The sequence below is a fragment of the Myxocyprinus asiaticus genome, chromosome 12 (assembly GCF_019703515.2).
Source record: "Myxocyprinus asiaticus isolate MX2 ecotype Aquarium Trade chromosome 12, UBuf_Myxa_2, whole genome shotgun sequence".
In the NCBI taxonomy this organism is placed as follows: domain Eukaryota; kingdom Metazoa; phylum Chordata; class Actinopteri; order Cypriniformes; family Catostomidae; genus Myxocyprinus; species Myxocyprinus asiaticus.
Window position 1 is genome coordinate 11,629,254 of NC_059355.1, and position 20,278 is coordinate 11,649,531.

The 20,278-nt window shown below is 39.8% G+C and overlaps 1 pseudogene; it reads right to left on the bottom strand.

The window, feature by feature from the left end:
• LOC127449613 (lupus La protein homolog A-like) overlaps positions 1-20,278 on the bottom strand; it is a 74,744-nt pseudogene that overhangs the window by 18,555 nt on the left and 35,911 nt on the right.

Here is a 20,278-nt window from a genome sequence, read left to right on the forward strand (position 1 = left end):
GAGCAAACCAACAAACCTGAGGCATCAGCTGAGATCTGACTCTCTTGGTCAAACCCTTCTTTTTTATACAGTTTGTTATCTAGCATTACCTCATGTCTACGCCCTCTTAATATTTTTTGTATCCAATGGATTCTGTTTCCCACCATTATTTCACAGAGCCTCTGACCTCTTTTCTAATGGTGGGAACCAGGCTTTTAGTCCAAATCAAAATAACATTTTAAATTCATTTATCATGTAAGTATACTTTCTGAGTGAAAAATACATCACAATCTGAATGTAATATAGTTACTTTTGATTATTGGTTGTGTTAATCTTTAACTTTTGCTGTGCTTCCCAGAGTTTTCTCATGTCTCAGCACCATTGTTCTTTGCTACAGCTGAGGACACAGAGTGTTTCTTGCAACATTTCTGCTACAGCTTAGTGCACAGGGTGTTTCTTGTAACATCAGTACTTTTAGTAACATCATATGCCCTCTCCTGGGTCACACAAAGTCCAGGCTATTCTATATTAATACTTTTCTATATTTGATATATAAAAATCTACTATATAATCGAAAAGGAACGTCTCCGGTTACACATACAGTTGTGCTCAAAAGTTTGCATACCCTGGCAGAAATTGTGAAATTTTGGCATTGATTTTGAATCTATTATTTAAGGATATTGATCATATGAAGCCATTTATTATCACATAGTTTTTTGGCTCCTTTTTAAATCATAATGATAACAGAAATCATCCAAATGGCCCTGATCAAAAGTTTACATACCCTTTAATGTTTGGCCTTGTTACAGACACACAAGGTGACACACACAGGTTTAAATGGCAATTAAAGGTTAATTTCCCACACCTGTGGCTTTTTAAATTGCAATTAGTGTCTGTGAATAAATAGTCAATGAGTTTGTTAGCTCTCATGTGGATGCACTGAGCAGGCTAGATACTGAGCCATGGAGAGCAGAAACGAACGGTCAAAAGACCTGCGTAACAAGGTAATGGAAGTTTATAAAGATGGAAAAGGATATAAAAAGATATCCAAAGCCTTGAAAATGCCAGTCAGTACTGTTCAATCACTTATTAAGAAGTGGAAAATCCGGGGATCTCTTGATACCAAGCCAAGGTCAGGTAGACCAAGAAAGATTTCAGCCACAACTGCCAGAAGAATTGTTCGGGATACAAAGAAAAACCCACAGGTAACCTCAGAAGAAAAATAGGCTGCTCTGGAAAAAGACAGTGTGGTTGTTTCAAGGAGCACAATACTATGATACTTGAACAAAAATTAGCTGCATAGTCTAGTTGCCAGAAAGAAGCCTTTACTGCGCCAATGCCACAAAAATGCCCGGTTACAATATGCCCGACAACACCTTGACATGCCTCACAGCTTCTGGCACATTGTAATTTGGAGTGACGAGACCAAAATAGAGCTTTATGGTCACAACCATAAGCCCTATGTTTGGAGAGGGGTCAACAAGGCCTATAGTGAAAAGAATACCATCCCCACTATGAAGCATGGTGGTGGCTCACTGATGTTTTGGGGGTGTGTGAGCTCCAAAGGCACGGGGAATCTTGTGAAAATTGATGGCAAGATGAATGCAGCATGTTATCAGAAAATACTGGCAGACAATTTGCATTCTTCTGCACGAAAGCTGCGCATGGGACACTCTTGGATTTCCAGCACGACAATGACCCTAAGCACAAGCCAAGTTGACCCTCCAGTGGTTACAGCAGAAAAAGGTGAAGGTTCTGGAGTAGCCATCACAGTCTCCTGACCTTAATATCATGGCTCTTTTTGCTTGTTTGGAGACTGGTGCTCCATTATCTTGACCGTCAGACTCAAGTGCTCTCTTCTTTGGACTGGCATGTTCTGTTGAAAGAGAAAAAATAAAACAATTTCCATTTTACTTTATTTTTACTGTTGGTCATACACATACAGATGCTAATTATACAGGGATTCCTTAAGCGAACTTAATCGTTGAGACAACCAAACGATCAGTCAGTTGTAAAAAAGTTTCATTCCTTACCGTATAGGCTTATAAAAGAAGAATGAATCAGGAAAATGTTAAAGGTAACTTCAAGATATCATGCAAGAGTTGTTCAGTTTAATACGTTGGAAATGTTTAAGATGACGACAAAAAAAACTCTCTTTTATACCTTTCATCTGCCTCCTCATCACTGTCAAACTTGGTCTTCTTTCCCTGGAACTGTGTCTGTTCTCTTTCTTCTCTGTCTCTTCGACCTCCTCTGCCTCGTCCATGACCCCTGTGACCACCTGGATTTGCAGGTTATGAGGCGACACAAGAGCAAATGCAGTAAATAGTGAGATTAATCAGGTTAAAATATGTGCAAGTCTCCTGTTTTGGTCCTGTTGTTTACCTCTGCCTCCCTTGCGTTTGTTCATGGACTCTTGCTGATCCTCTATGATTTTCTTCAGCATCTCCAGTTCTGTTTCTCCCTCAAGCACCTCCCATTGAACGACCTTGTCTTTGACCTTCACATCCTCCCCTACATGAGCCTCACAAGCTTCTTCAGGGCCTCTTGTGCATTTGAGTGGAACAGGATGGTGCCCTGAGGAGGATGTCAAAGTCACAAGTCAATGGAAGAAAAAATCTTTAAGGAGTAATTGTGTCAGCCAATTGAGGAGTGTTGTTTAAAGTTATTCAATGCCAGGCTAATAATATGTCTCCTCTGGGGTCAATAAAGTCTCTGCTTGTCTTTACTAACATCGACCCTGTTTACATCTGGTATTAAGATGCATCTCAGGTGATTCGATCACACGTGGATAGGCGAGACACTTTGCTGTTTACACCTGGTCGCTTAAATCCTGTGCATGTAAGATACATATAGGCTACACATATGTATTTTCTCAGGAACATATTGACTCTAAAGAGACGCACAACTTACATAATTTTAGTGACAGCCTACACCAAATGCTAATTGCCACATCATTATGTTCATGTGTTACACTTGCTATAGTTTACTTCCATGTTGCTTCTTTGTAAAATAGCAATGTGAAATGTAAATCAAGTCAATCACTGAAACAACAGCCACCTTGAGAAAGAAATAGCATGAATAATATGTATAAGGGGATACTGATAAGTCACCATCCTTGCGCAGAAAATCAACATTATATAGTAGTCATTTGTATAAGTATAGAACTTATTTGTCTTGTAATAAAGAAACAGACATCACTAGTGACCCAATACACATTTGGTAATAAAGCAATAAGAATATATATATATATATATATATATATATATATATATATATATATATATATATTTTATTCTTACACATTAAACACACAAATTCCAAAATATAACAGAGGAATTTGATCTACCAGACTCATATCCTTCAAAAAAGCAACTTAAATCGGCTGTTTGGCAACATTTAAATGATTGACTGAAGACGACAGATGTAAAACAAGCAGACAGAAGTCCTAGAAAGAAACACATTCTACAAACTGGACCGGATGCTCCACTAGTCATCCAACAACAAACTAGTAAGTTTAATATTTTTAACTGTGTTGAGTTTAAAGTGGTGAATTAATGATGGAACTTTTTGTATCGTTTAAGCGTGCTGACAGCATGCGGTGCATCTGCGTGTAGTTACTATCAGTGAGTAAACTTTGAAAAGTTGCGTCTTATGGTAGCGGTGGTACAAACAAATGGATTAATTTCAGATTATTTTACTCTGGATAGGCTCTTTCCCTATTATTGTTCTGTCTTGCCCTGGAACCATTAGCCGCCGCGATAAGAAAGGGGTGGGGGCGGGTTTTCCAGGGGTGGTGGCGGGAGGTATGGTGCTTAAGCTTTTGCTTTATGCAGATTATATTTTATTATTCATCTCCGACCCCAGCAGATCTATGCCTTGCCTCCAAAAAATTATTAATTCCTTTTCTAAATTCTCAGGATACAGAGTCATTTAACTGAGTTAATTCTGACCCCTTAATAAAAAGGTTTTCGAACGATGTGGGCAGGTGGGCTTCATTACATTTATCTATGACTGGGAAGGTTGTTATTAAAATGAACTGTATTCCAAACTACCTGCTACAGTCTCTCCCTGTAGATGTCCCAATCTCTTATTTCAAGCAATTTGATAGCATAGCGAAGTCCTTCATTTGGAATGGTAAACGTCCCAGATTACATTTCAATAAGTTACATAGGCCGATTGACAAAGGTGGGCTAGGCCTACCCAAGATTCTGTTTTATTATTATGCATTCAGTCTCAGACATTTGGCTCATTGGTCGCTTCCACCTGAGAGACCTCCCTGGTTTTGTATTGAACAGGAATTTCTTGCCCCTATTTCGCCATTGCAAAGCCTTTCTATTAAACTAACCGGAGAAGTTAAGTTACACCCCGTTATCTCGCATTTGCACTCGGTATGGAAAAAAAGTGTCCAGTGTGTTTAATTCGGACATTTATTTAAATGTTGCCTCGAGCATATGGCTGATCCCAAAAGTTATGTATTAATAAGTCCCCTTTCTGCTGGTCAGAGTGCATTATGAGGGAGGTTAATACGCTCGGTGACCTATATGAGAGTGGAGTGTTGAGATCCTATGAATATATGGTTCAACATTTTAGGATTCCCAGATCTCAGTATTTACAGCTGCACCACCTGCTCTGTACTATTTTTGGGAGAAGCATACACCCACCTAATGTGGCAGATACTATGGGAGTGGTGATTACTGCTTTTGGAAAAGGTCATGAGGCATCAGTGTATTACTCCCTGCTAATTCAGAGTCTGGGGACGGAGCTTCAACTTCTCTCAAGAGATTATGGGAGAAAGATTTAAACTTGGTATTGGAGGAGGGAGTGTGGGCTAGGATTCTAAAAAATGTCAAGTCTACATCTAGAGATGCAAGGGTGCGCCTTATGCAATTTAAGATTTTACATCGATTCTATTGGACCCACTCTAGATTGTATAGGCTTGGTCTTAAAGTCACACCCACCTGTTGGCGATGCCAATCAGAAGATGGAGACACAAACCATGTTTTTTGGTGGTGTGTTAAGATCCAAGAATTTTGGTCGGGGGTTCAGAGCTTTATGTGTGACATATTGGACACTTCATTTTCATTTAGCCCCAGACTCTGTATCTTAGGCGATGGGCGGTCATTAATATAGGGGATAGATGTATAAAATGTTCTAGCCAGAGTTATGATTGGCAGACAGATCATTATTAGGGGATGGAAGTCAGCTGGAGCACCCTCATTTCAGGACTGGTGCAAAGAGATGGGCGGGGTGGCAGCATTTGAGGAGGTGATATATAGAAGGCTGGAAAAATGGGATTTGTATAACAGAAAGTGGGGTAGATATTTGGCCTTTTTGGAGGGTTCTCGGGGAGGGTCAGTGTAGAGGGATTTGTAGTTTTAAATGGGTATGTGCATTCTTATTGTTTTTTGAAAGTATATATTTTTTAATGTTCTAATTAATTATGACGTGTTTGTGGTGGGGGGGCTTAATGTATATAACTTGATTTCGTATTTTCTGTTATGTTTATTTATTTTGTGAATGGAATCAAAAATTGTTAAAAACAAAAAGAAAAAAGAAAAAGAAAAGTTGCAAATTAAATCGTCCTCAATATTTAAAGCATTGCTTCTATATAAATTCACTGCATTCAATAATAAATGTCAATTTTAGTCATGGTCGGACTTTAAATTGCTGCTGTAAGCAATGTTCCCGTTATTATACATAGTCCAAAGGATTATTTGTAAGGTGTTGTGGACAGTATTTAGAGTCTGTTGGCGATTCTTTATGTTGGGGTGTTTGACAGACAACGGATTGCTTTAATAAACTGATCCAGAAGAAAAAAAGTTGAATGCCATGAACTACATTGTGCACCCACAATAATCTTACATTTACGCACTCACATCACTGAGCTCGGAATGCACATAAGCGGTGTTTTACCCATAGATTGGAGTGTCTCTATTACCTCCTTTGTGTGTGTGTGTGTGTGTGCGTGTGTATTTATCAATTTTCTTATTATAGGGCTTCCCTTAGCATCCACATATCCCCAGAAATACATCCACTTAGACATTTAGACAGTTGTTATATGATATGCATTTTTTGCATCAGTGCTGTTGCATAATAACAATTTTTTTTTCTCAGACGGTAATCTAACCTTCAAAAACTCACACGCGGCATCCCTACATTGAATATACTTTTTTTTTTTTTTTTTTTATCTGTGCATTAGTTTGAACTGTTATTATGCATTGTGTAATGTGTTGTAATTAAACATTATGAACATTCTTCAAAACATATTTTCATTCCATTATGGTGAGCAAATGATGTCATTTTTGGATCGACTACCCCTTTAAACATTGTGATTGTCACTTTGCGCAGCATTTCACATTAATAGGATTGATAGGATAGAGAATCAGTTCTGTCAAACATCATTTTCATTCTGAAAATGACATTGAATGGTGTTGGGCAGTAATGCTTGCAGCAGGTCTGATCTCTCACCTCTTTAGATCCTCTAGTGAAATCAATCCATCTGATCTGGGCATGATCAGAGAAAACTGTGTTGAGATTTCAATTAATTCACCTGAGAACTTCAGCAGGCATCCTCTCTGCTCATCAAGGAATTTCTGTGTAAACAGAAGAACGGGTCAAGGGTTGGCAGGTTACCACAATCGTTAGATGGAACTACACCATAATGGGACAAAAAGCATCTTTCTCCATTGATGGCCATTCGAAATTGTAGCTGTAACATTTATTAAAAATATCTTTAAAATTATTTAATATTATAAAAAGGAAAGTTAGCAAGACTGCTGAGCAACTGCCATTTAAATGAATGTGAATGGTAATTTATTTTTTTTTAGGTATTTGTAACAAGTTTCACAGCATGGAGGAGGCAGGAACCGGCTTAACTTTAATGACAGAACATAACTCAAACATAACATAAAAGTGCTTTGCAGCAAACAAAACAAAGACGCACACACACAACACATGCGTCTCTCTCTCTCTCTCTCTTGAACTCGAACTCGAACTAGTGTCCAGGCCCCTCCTCATCTTTCTCCCGCTAACAGCTCAGACAACTCAGCGCCAGGCGTGCGTCATCACGGCCCGGCCACGCCCTCCTCCTCGACACAGTATTATATACCTTTTTGTATTATTCTGACACCATCACCTAAGTGGACTTGTCTTTTCTTCTTGTAAGTTACATGATAACTCACCAGCTCTTTCTCTTCTGCTTGTTTTTGCTTGTCCTCCCTCTCACTGAAATTTACATTTATCCATTATAACATCTCTCATCATTGTATTCCTGAAATTTTTTGTGGACACGTTTGTTTTTCGTCTCACCTTTTAGCTTTGGCCTTTGTATCATCAGGATGCTGCTTCCTCTCAGCTAAATTTTTAGAAAAATAGGCCTCTCTACAGACAGAGGTCAGAGGTTAACACAACTCTTAAACCAATTGTAACACATAAAGGACGGGCAAGGAGGAAGAGGGAACCGGCTGAACAGTAAACAAAGTTTAATGGTAAACTTAAAACCAACATAAACAAACATGCAGCATGGCCGCGTGCGTCTCTCTCTCTCCAAACAGCGCCTCCAGCCACCTCTTATCTCGCTCTCCCGCTGATTCAACGCCGGCCGTGCTCCATCACGTCCCGGACACGCCCTATTCCTCGTCACACTCCTGCCCCGTCCGATTGAGGCCGGGGTGCCACCGGTCTGACTAACTGACTGGGGGGGTTGGTGGGACGCTGCCCTTCCGGCCATTCTGTCAGCCGGTGGCCCACCCCGCCTCCTGTGAATCTGGGGGAGAGATGAGGGGAGGCATGGGGAGAGGGAAAGGGTGAGCAGAGACACAGAGAGAGAGAGAGAGAGGAGAGAGAGAAGAACTTGCTCGCCAGCTCCCGGACACACTGTCGCCGGACCTCAACCGCTTCTCCACCCTCTGGCGGATGCCAGCTCGCTCCTCCCCCGGCGGACGGCAGCGGGTCCTCCAGCCCCTGGCGGATGGAATCGCTCTTCCCCTTCTCGGCAGACAGCCGAGCTCCACTGTCGGATGGTAGCTGCGAGGACTCCACGACAGCGCATCCCTCCTCCTCCCGGGTTTCGGCACCACTGTAACACATAAAGGACGGGCATGTAGGAGGCAGGAACTGGCTGAACAGTAAACGAAGTTTAATGGTAAACTTAAAACCAACATAAACAAACGTACAGCGTGGCCGCGTGCATCTCTCTCTCTCTCCAACCGCCTCCGGCCAACCCTTATCTTGCTCTCCCACTGATCAGCTGATTCAGCGCCAGCCGTGCTCCATCATGGCCTGGCCACGCCTCCTCCTCGTCACACCACTTGATTCAGTTACAAGGTAAACAAAAGCATGGAATGCATGAAACTAAACGAGGAAGTGCTTCATTCAAACAGAGTGTAAAAGCACCTACTTCATCAAGACAATCATCTCGTTTCCTTTGTCGAGCGCACCGATGTGAAGCAGTACAAAGGCCTTTCTTCTGATTCTGTCAGAATCAGACGCTCATTGGGACCTTCAATGCTGCAGAAATCTTTCTGTACCCTTCCCCAGATCTGTGCCTCAATACAATCCTGTCTCGGAGGTCTACAGACAATTCCATGGCTTGGTTTGTGCTCTGACATGCACTGTTAACTGTGGGACCTTATATAGACAGGTGTGTGCCTTTCCAAATCATGTCCAATCAACTGAATTTATCACAGGTGGACTCCAATCAAGTTGTATAAACATCAACTCAAGGTTGATCAGTGGAAACAGGATGCACCTGAGCTCAATTTTGAGTGTCATGGCAAAGGCTGTGAATACTTATGTACATGTGATTTTTTATTTTTAATAAATTTGCAAAGATTTCAAACAAACTTATTTCACATTGTCATTATGGGGTATTGTTTGTAGAATTCTGAGGAAAATAATGAATTTAATCCATTTTGGAATAAGGCTGTAACATAACAAAATGTGGAAAAAGTGAAGCGCTGTGAATACTTTCCGGATGCACTGTAGTGTCAAGAGGAAAACCTTTCTTTTGCATTAAAACATTACGGTCAGATGTTTTCATATAACTGCAGTGTATATACAAATAGGGCATGTCCAAGTTTAAGGGACATTAAAATAATATGATATGGAGGTAAAGGATTCCAACTTAATGTAACTGTTCCCATTCGCTCAACATATAGATAGATTTTTGTTTGAGAGAATCTCTGTATTCCTCATTGTTCTCTGGAAAAGGTTTATTCGGACTTCACCTAATTTTGGTTTTGTCCTCGCTGATCTCAAGCAAACCCGTTTTGGATTTCAGTAAAGACTCGACAATGACGGCTGCTTCTGACGTGAGACTTTTTAGTCTGTGAAAATAAAGAAAATGTGTGATTCAGAGACAACAACAAAAACACTCGACATCCAAAGCCAATTGACTCAGTGAACTTACACAACTGCATGAAAAATGCCTATATCATAAAAACGGAGTAGTTCAAAAATGAAAACTACATAAGGGTGAATTAATAATTAATATTTTTTGGAAACTATTTCTTTAAAGGTGCAGTATGTAAAATTCAGAAACCCTTGATATTAATGACACCTGTGGCCGTTAAGTGAACTGCAGCCAGCTACCACACATTCCACAGGGAGGCGAGCATCGACCAAAACAATGTAACACACAAAGAGACTGAACGTGATTCACCGACATCATGCTGACAGATGAGGTAGCATAATTAAAATTACACAGTTATGATTGTTTTACTACAAACTTTGAGACTGTATATTACATTTGACTCTCCAGTGCTGGAACAGGGCTAAAACAAAGTGTGGATATAGGTCTGACTATGCGAGACTGTAGTTTGAAGTAATCACTTTTCTTTGCATGATACATTGACTGCATTTTTACGATAGCCTATGTCGGCGTTAGCTAGCTAGCCAGCTTTATCAATAACTGTTAGCTAAATTTGGTGGATGATGACAGTAGCTGTTTATAAAATAGACTGTACATTATAAATATGTTGACACAATTCAGTATTGATGTGATTCCATCACAACTGTCATTTTGATATATCGATGCACTATTGTTTTATAATAATAGAATGTATATATTTTCTGTATAACCAAGTTACGTTACACTAATGAATGGAGCTTTTTGCATTATCTTGAACATTGTCTAGCATTAATTTAATGTGTTATTGTAGTTTACCTGGCTGAATAATTACAGATTAACATTGTCAGTTACTGTGAATCAGCATACCAGACTTTTTTTGTAATTAACATTTTTATTGATTCATATACACATGACAGAGAAAAACTCAACACATATAGGAAAAAACAACATTTTACATTTAAACCCCACTAATACAATCCCACCTTCACCCCCAACGAACACCCCTGTGGTCCCACATAATAACACATACACAATCCAAAATAATAATAATAATAATAAATAAATAAAATAATAATAAACATACATGATTAAACTAAACTACACTCTCCACATCCCCTCCCCGAGAGACCCCCCAAAAAACTAAACATTTGCCCCATTTTTTAACAAATAAGTCCCTAAACCCCAGCCTTCTACTTACCACTTCCTCAAATGCAGCTACCCTCCCCATTTCCACACACCACTCTGAAAAAGAGGGTGCTCCACTTGACTTCCAACCACTTAAAATTACTTGCGTGCCGATTATGAGACTGGTCAGAACCCAATTTTTAATGTGATTATCCCCCAAATTCATGACCGCCCCATCTCCCAAAACACAGAGTCTGGGACAAAGCAAAATTTGAACGTTCAAAACATCACACAAATAATTCTGAAACTTTAACCAAAAATCTTGGATCTTAACACACCCCCAAAAGACATGGGTTGTGTCTCCAGCTTCTGATTGGCATCGCCAGCAGGTGGGTGTGCTTTTAAGACCAAGCCTATAATCAAGAGGGGGTCCAATAAAATCTATGTAAAATCTTAAATTGCACAAGGCAAACCCTTGCATCTCTAGATACAGACTTGACATTTTTCAGAATCTTAGTCCACACTCCATCTTCCAATACCAAATTCAAATCTTTCTCCCATAATCTCTTGAGAGAAGTTAAAGCTCCATCCCCAGACTCTGAGTTAGCAGGGAGTAATAAACTGATGCCTCACCTTTGGGTGTATGCTACTCCCAAAAATAGTACAGAGAATGTGGTGCAGTTGTAAATACCTTTAAAACTGAGATCTGGGAATCCCAAAATGATGACCCAAATTCTCAAAAGATCTCAACACTCCACTCTCATACAGGTCGCCGAGTGTAGTAACCCCCCTCACAATCCACTCTGACCAGCAGAAAGGGGACTTGTTGATACATAATTTGGGGTTCAGCCATATGCTTGAGGCAACATTTAAATAAATGTCTGAATCAAATACTCTGGCCACTCTTGTCCAAATCGTGTGCAAATGTGAAATAATGGGGTGTGATTTAACTTCTCTGGTTAGTTTGATAGAAAGACTTTGCAGTGGCAAAATAGGGGCAAGGACTTCCTGTTCAATAGAAAATCAGGGAGGGGCTCTTTCAGGTGGAAGCGACCAGTGAGTCAAATGCCTGAGACCAAACGCATAATAATAAAACAAAATCTTGGGTAGGCCTAGCCCACCTTTGTCAATCGGCATATGTAATTGAAATGTAGTTTGGGACACTTACCATTCCAAATAAAGGACTTCACTATGCTATCAAATTGCTTGAAATAAGAGAGGGGGACATCTATAGGGAGTGACTGTAGTAGGTAGTTGAATTTTGGAATGCAATTCATTTTTATAACATTAACCTTCCCAATCATCAATAAATGTAATGAAGCCCACCTGTCCACATAGCTTGAAAAACTTTTTATTAGGGGATCAAAGTTAACTCTGACTAAATCAGACAAATTTGCTGGAAATAAAATACCCAAATACTTAATGCCCTGTTTGGGCCTTCGGAAGGCGCCCGGCTGAAAAGCCTTTACCGGGCAGTATGCCAAAGCTTCAGATTTTGACCAATTGACATTGTATCCTGAGAGCTTGGAGAAGGAATTAATAATTCTTTGGAGGCAAGGCATAGATCTACTGGGGTCAGAGACGAATAATAAAATATCATCTGCGTAAAGCAGAAGCTTATGCGCCACACCTCCCACCATCACCCCTGGAAAATCATCCTCCTTTTTATAGCTGCTGCTAATGGTTCCAGGGCAAGACAGAACAATAATGGGGAAAGAGGGCAACCCTGCCGAGTGCCCCTATTCAGAGTAAAATAATCTGAAATTAATCCATATGTTTGTACCGCTGCTACAGGGTGTCTATAAAGTAACTTAATCCAACCAATAAATGTACTCCAGAACCCATACATTTCCAAAATCTTAAAAAGATAATCCCATTCTACCATATCCAACACCTTTTCGGCGTCAAGTGAGATGGCAGCGACCGGAGACTGATCATTCGCCACTGACCACATGATATTAATGAAATGCCTAATGTTATCAGAAGAGCTGCGGCCCCGAATAAACCTTACCTGATCTATATGTATAAGAAGTGTCATATCTTTACTTAACCGGTTAGCCAAAATTTTTGAAACATTTTTAACATCTAGCTGAATCGGGGAAATTGGACGGTAACTCTTATACTCGCTTGGATCTTTGTCTGTTTTAAGAATCAGACTGATCCGGGCTTGTGTTATGGTTGGCGGAAGCTTTCCATTCTTTAATAATTCTGTATAAACTTCTAACAAAAGTGGAGCCAATTCTGTAGCATAAGATCTAAAAAATTCAGTGGCAAAACCATCTGGCCCTGGAGTCTTGCCTGTAGGCAAGGCCTTAATTACCTCTTCAAGTTCCTCCAAGGTTATCTCAGAATCAAGAGAATTTTTTTGCTCAGTCATCAGTTTAGGAAGTTCTAATGGTTCCACAGATTTTCTAATATCTTCATCAGTAGACAAAGATGTGGAAATAGATAGAGATCAAGATATAACTCTTTAGAGGCATTATTAATATCAATGGCCAAAGTAAATATTTCACCACCAGCAGATTTCACTGAGGGAATGGTAGAAAAAGACTCTCTCTGCTTTATATATCTAGCCAAAAGCTTCCCTGCTTTGTCCCCCGACTCAAAGTATGACTGTCTTGACCTAAACAACCAAAACTCCACTTTCCGCGACAAAATAGCATTATATCTGTATTTTAATTGAGTCAATTCTTTGAGGCCATCAGACGACATTCTGCGCTTCAGCTCTGCTTCGGCACTTTTAATGTTCCCTTCCAACTCCACGAGTTCTCGTGCTTTGGATTTTTTGGTGAATGAGGCATACTGTATGATTGCTCTAGGGGGCTTACACACTTTTGATTCACTCTGATCAAGGACTGAGTCCATCAAAAGATTAAAGTCTCCTCCCAATATTATATCATGAGTGGTGCCAGCGGCTTGCAACGTCCCCTCAAGATCTATAAAAAAAGCCCTGATCATCAGCGTTAGGTGCATAAATATTAGCCAAAATAAGACTTTGCCCCTGAATTTCAACTAAAACAATAATGACTCTTCCTAATTTATCTTTACTCTGTTTTATTTATCAGTATAATGACTCCCCTGCTCTTACTTGTCCACACCATATCTTCCAAAAATTTTCAGCTTTGGGACTCCAGCTGATATAAAGCCGTTCAGTTTCCTCAGACAGACAAACAATTGTTCAGTGAGCTGGCTGTTTATGAGTACGGCAAATGATGTAATCATTCTAATGTCCCTTAAAAATATTCCACAAAAACAAACTCCAGCCAACAGGAAGCACAAAGAACGAACAGATTCATCCACATAACTGTCCTGAAGCAGTGTTATTCCACAAGTCAAGCTCCAGCCGCTAGGTAGAACCAGCACAAAAAGAAACAAAACAGGCATCCCGGTTCCTCAGATGATCAAGACCCAAACTCACTCAAAGGTTGCGCCAAAAAAATAAAAAATACACCATGACTTACTCAGCCCGTCAACTTTATAAAAGACGTCCTTTATGTGAGCATGTAGATATTTTGTGGTTATCCATAGTGACCATTCTCAATCTGGCCGGGAACTTCAGTGTAAAAACGATCTTCCGTCAATGCAAAAGTTTCTTGAAGGAAGTGTCATTCCACAAAACAAACTCCAGCCACTAGGCGGAGCCAATGCAAAAAGAAACAAAAAATGGTGCCCAGCTTCCTCAGACAATCAAGTGTATGTTCAGCGAGTCAAACCACTAATATAAGAAACATCAAATGACTTACTCCAATGTATTTATGAAGGAGAGTGCCTGTTCTGGACATGTAAATACTTTGCGACCATCCTTCGTTTCTATTCTCAGTTTGGCCGGAAGCATCAATGCAAAAGCAATCTTTCGTTGATGTAAAAGTTTCTTACATTCCTTGAACCGATCGCGTTTCTCTCGTCGAATTTGCAAAGCCCGGGAACAAGAAAATATTGTGATTCTTTCAAGAAAGTTTTCCTTTGCTCCTTGCCTGGCGCAACACGAGATCTCTATTGGATGATCTCAGAAATTTGGCCAGGATTGATATGGGCCTGTCTCCCTCAGCAGATCTGCGAGCCGGGACTCTCTGAGCTCGCTCGATTTCCAGTTTATGGCCTGTTATGTTGAGCAGACTCGGGAAGAGCTTGTCCGCGAATTTCACCATATCTCTGCACGCTTCATGCTCAGGAATTCCAACAATCCGTATATTGTTCCTTTGGCTCATATTTTCAAGATATTCCAGTTTTTCCAAAATGTGTTCCAAGTCTGTTTTGGACGCGGATGGATTAGCGGATAATTCCCTTTCCGGTGACTCCAGATAATCGATCTGTTTCTCAAATCTGCCACTCTTGTGACCAACTCAGAGAATTTTGTTTCCATCACCGTAATCAATCGACGTATTACAGCGAGATCCTCCAAGTCAGCAACAACCTTCGTCAGCATCACCGAGATGTTGGACAGTTGACGCTGAATTTCTTCTCCTGACGTGCCTTCCGAATCGAGTCCCTGGCTCGCGGCCTGTGCGGGGGTGTCAGCTTGAACGCGTAAGTGTCTTTTTATGTCTGCAGAGTCTGAGGATTTTGACTTCTTTGCCATGTTTACCTCAAAGAGCAAATATGTAATTGGGTGTATCGAATCTCACCGGATTATAACATGAAAATAATAAAAAACTAGCAAAGTTCGCAGAGCTCGTGATTCACAATTCTGCTTCTCGCATGGCGTCACGTGTCCCTCAGCGTACCTGACATTTAGTATAAAGAGAAGATCGCTGAAATTATTTGAAAGTTATGAAGCAAGGTAGCTTGCAATTCGTCAGCGTTAGCAGGCAAGATCAAGTTAGCTAAAATTACACAGATCAGTCCTTATGGCACTATATTTCACATGCTTTGCAGTTATGTAAGCTTACCTGTCCAATAAGAAGAACGCCAATTCAGGGTCGGTTTTGATCCCCAAAACCGGACAAAGTTCCCTCCAGGAATCAAATGCCCTGCCGATGTTCACTCTAGTTTTCACTCGACCCCGATCACGTTTCCACTTAGCCGGACGGGATTCAGTAGATAAATATTTTTGTTTTTTTTGTTTTTTGGCTTACTCTGAGTTTGTGTAGGAGTCGGTGTTGTGCTGGGAGCCAGCCATTTGCTGGATTCCATCTCAAAGATAACGTTACCAAGTGTTGCAGACTATCTGTTGACACTGTTGAATAGTGGAAGAGAAGCTACTGTCTGAGGCAAGGCTCTCGGGTGCATGCATAAACGTCACATCCTTTGGATTTTCCCAGCAAAAGCGACCCGCTCCCTTCCCATGAAAATCAGTCCACAGGCTTTAATAGGCAACCTAGGAAGTCCGGGAAGAACTCATTTTCTAAGTTGCGTTACGAGCCGTTCACACATTGGCAAAAAAAAAGGTGAATATTACATGACAAATTTTACATATTGCACCTTTAAGTCACTTGGCACCATTATTAAGCCAAGCTTTATATGAAATTCACACTTACCATTAATTCAGAAACATGGTAAATTTCTCTTGTAATTACCTATTAAATTTGAGCATGGTCTCAAGAGTGACCCAGCCGTCATCTAGCTGCACCTGCTCCTTTAAGAACTTGTCTCGGGGGAGATTGTGGTCACCGAAATAGTACTGAACACAAACAGAAACATTGGCATTCATTAATATATTATTGATAATTATAATATTAATAATAATATTAATGATGACTTTAAAGGGGAAGAATACTTTAACGTGATAATTTTCCCACCTCAGTTTATTCTGCCACCTTCTTCTCCAATGGAGACATTTCCTGGTTATCTACCATCTCTGTGAAGATGATACACAACAAAAATCGATTACAAATGGGCACACGTGACCTTTAAACGCATTAACAAACATTACATTAAATAACGCTTCCATTTCATTAGTTAAGTACATACAAATGGTTTTAATGCCATGACCCTTTTTATACAAGTTTAAAGCTTTTATAAGTAATCCTATAAAACTTGAAATATTATTTTTTTGAGCATTTTGTCTGAAATCATCCTAGTGGACAAAAAATGTCCTCTAATTGAAGAATCACCCATAAATATCCATACTAATAAATGCACTGTTTATCTTTTGAGAATTATATAAGTTTGTTAATGGTTTATTAATGACAGTTAGTATAAAGAGTGTCATGCACTGGGGAAAATGCATACAATGCAATAGGTGTGTTCGACTTGAATCTTGATCTGCAAGATTTGCCGGTTGCAGTCGGGGAGGAGTTGAAAAGAGAGCCGTCAAGCCAGACACTTTGCTCTTCCCATTGTTTGCTGAATTTACACCAGTCACGGATGATCACGCGATGTTTGCAGACGAAATGTGATTCAGATAGACAGATGTTTGAATTTTACATAAAATAACTGGAAACATTGTTCATTTGAAAGGTTTATGTGCTGCTTAATGCAGTGCCTGTTGTTTGTATAAGAAGAAAGTCCAATAAAAGCCTGTATTATTTTAATACCAATAAAGGAGTCAGTATTTGTAATCATTTTGATTTTTTTATGAATAAACATGATATTACTATGACAAACATAATATAGCATGATATAAACATGATGTGTGGTTATAAAAACATGGAGTTGTGAGAGTTTTCACCGAACTGGATGTGTCAGAATAAACACCATGGTAATGGCATACTAATATGCTACTCTTATTTCTGCCATAGACGGACATAGCAGAAGTAGTAAGGGTAGTATTTGAAGTATGCAAATGACGTCAAACTCGCGATAACTGAAGTGCATTATGGGTGTAACCGCCATTTTGGAGGTATTCTGTGGTTGGAGCGTTGTCTTTCCGTTCGCTTTCTTTCATTGCTGAAATGGTAAGCTCGTGTTGTGTGAAAAGCTGCACTAATAAGTCACACGATAGAAAAGGTCAAAAACTTTAAAACGAGGCAAGATTTTTTAGGTTTCCCTCCTGGAAAAAGGGCTACGGACAGCAGGTAGCAGAGATCACAAAGAGGCGTTGGATGGCCTGGGTTGCAGCGGTGAGACGCAAAAACATCACTTTCGGCAAGATATCTCTGTTTATGTATGTTTGCTCTCGACATTTTCATAAAGGTAAGTAAAAGATTTTTTTAAGTAACGTTTACAGATGTGGTTGTTTTCTATTTTCTAAAGTAGCTAACGTTATATCCATGTGTTTTAGATTATCCATGCTATTAAACAATAGACAACCAGGGAGCTGGAGAGCAGAAACGGGTTAATCTGGTCTTGTTAATACTGTAAAATGTCATGCAATCGTCCTATGCAGGGGTGTAAATACTTTGACTTTTAGTTGATTAAAATTTTCACTCATTATCCATAATTGAACTTAAGGATAATTTCTGAGTACTTTTTACACCTCTGGTCCCATGTTATTTAGCTAGCTACAAAAAAAAACTTTTCATGTCATTGCAGGTCAACCTGCATATGAGATGATGGAGACTGACCCAGACTGGGCACCATCCCTACATCTGGGCCACACTTACATTACACACACAGACACTGCACGCTCTGCAAGACGAAGTAAGCGGGAACGATTAAGGAAACACACTACAGCCAGCTGATACAATGGCCCACCAGGCTGGAGAAACTGATCAGCTTCACACTGAGGAGGGAGAACAGGAAGCTGGAGGAGATGGTCAGCTACACACTGAGGAGGGGACACAAGATACCACTCAGGAGGTGGCAGTGGCACAGATTGAATGTTACTTGTGTGTGCGCAGATGTGCAGAAGTAAACCGCTTGTTGGAAGAAAACAGACAGCTACGGCGTGAACTCGATGAGTACAGGATGTCTGATGTTTTTTGCTTTTTTTGGAGATGATGATGATGATAAAGTACTATATGGGTCTGCCAAACCTGGGAACCTTTATGGCCTTATTAAATCTTTTGGTGCCTCTCATGTCAGACCAAAAGAAAATTCTCACTCCATTTAAAATGCTTCTGATAACATTTATGTGCCTCAGATTGGATCTGCCTGCACAACACCTGGCCCATCTCTTTCGTGTTTCCCCAAAGACAGTGTACAGAACTTTCAGTGAAATAGTGTCATTTTTATATGCAAACCTGAGGCGATTCGATTGTATGGCCAGACAGAAACACTTTGCACAAAATTATGCCTCACCAGTTTGTGGAGTGCTTTTGGATACAGAGTAGCAGTGATTATTGATTGTTTTAAGATTTTAACAGAGAAACCATCCAATCTGAAAGTGCGTGCCCAAATGTTTTCCAGCTACAAGCACAATCACATTATTAAGTATTGATGGGTATTACACCCAAGGGATCTATTTGTTTCATATCAAAAGGGTGGCCGTACAAGTGACAAACATATAACACAGAACAGCGGTTGTCTTGACAGTTTGTTGTCAGGGGACATTGTCTTTTCAACTTCATGACAAACAGGAAAGTGTTGGCATGTTGTGTGCAGAGGTCAAACTCCCAGCCTTTACAAAAGGCAGGTGTCAGCTAGCTGCAAAAGATGTAGAGGAAACTAGAAAAATAGCACATCTAAGAATCCAAGTTGAAAGGGTCATCGGAAATGTTTGTCAGAAGTATAAAATCTTAACAGGAACCATACCCATCAACATGATACTTCCATGTGAAGGTGAGGACGTCACATTTTTGGATAAGATTGTCACTGTCTGTTGTGCGCTGACAAACCAATGTCCAACTGTAGTGTAGAAATGCGTTCTGTGCTGATGTATTTTGATCTATCTGATGTATAAAAATTTTTCTCAATTTATGCAACTTTGTTTCTACTACTTCCACTGTGTCCACCTACAGTTTAAGAATACATTTTGTGCTGATGCTTTATCCTGCTTGCCACATCTCCTGTTATGCATTTTAAAACTGCTTTTTCACCCAGACTTACATGCACAATAAAGTATGAACTATGGCATTTTTCAAAAATGTGGTGTTCTTGATTGTCTCCTTATTATCAACACTTTGACAGCCAAATGAAGTATGGAAACCAAATGTTGTACACACAGGGTAAGGTTTAATGCTCGAGGCATAGAAGTCACATGTTAACAACTACTTACAATAGTCATAATAATAATAACTGCAATAATAATAATCATATTTTTGTATAATATTTGTAATATTTATAATATTAATATGTGTAATAATACATTTAATAATAATAATCAGTGGTAGACAAAAACAGAACATGTAATAAAGTACTATAAGGAAATGTAAGTAAAATTTTCAAGTATTTGTACATGTAAGTAAATACTGACAAAGAACTAAGTAGAGACAATAACATCACATCCACTTGTGACGCCTCTGTGATGTCACACATAGTAAACACACGTGACTGACAAAGACCGATAGTGAACGCAGCTCATGAAACACATGTAACCGTTGTCACGTTGTGAGTCTGGCCAATCAACTACAGTGGCTGCGCCAGCAGGCTGCTCTCGAATCGCTCTCGTGGTACTTTGATGGCATACGTAACGGTGACGCGGCGGTAGCGCCGGTTCAAGTCGGACAGAAATTCTAACCTGATGAATCTGGCTAGAGTCTTTTATAAACAAGACTGTGTCATCCGCTAGTTGACTAATCAGAATACTTCTACCAGCAATATGAATTCCTTCTATCTTACTATCCTTAATAAAATGACAAAAGGCCTGAGCTACAATAAGAAAGAGATATACAGAGACTGGGCAGCCTTGCCGAATTCCTCTTTCTAAAACAAATCTCTGTGTTGTACCATGTCCTAATTTCACTGAGCTATTTCCTCCAGCATACAGAGTTTTCATAGCATGACAAATGTAGGGCCCAAAACCAAAACGCTCTAAACAAAAATAAATAAATAAACAAATTC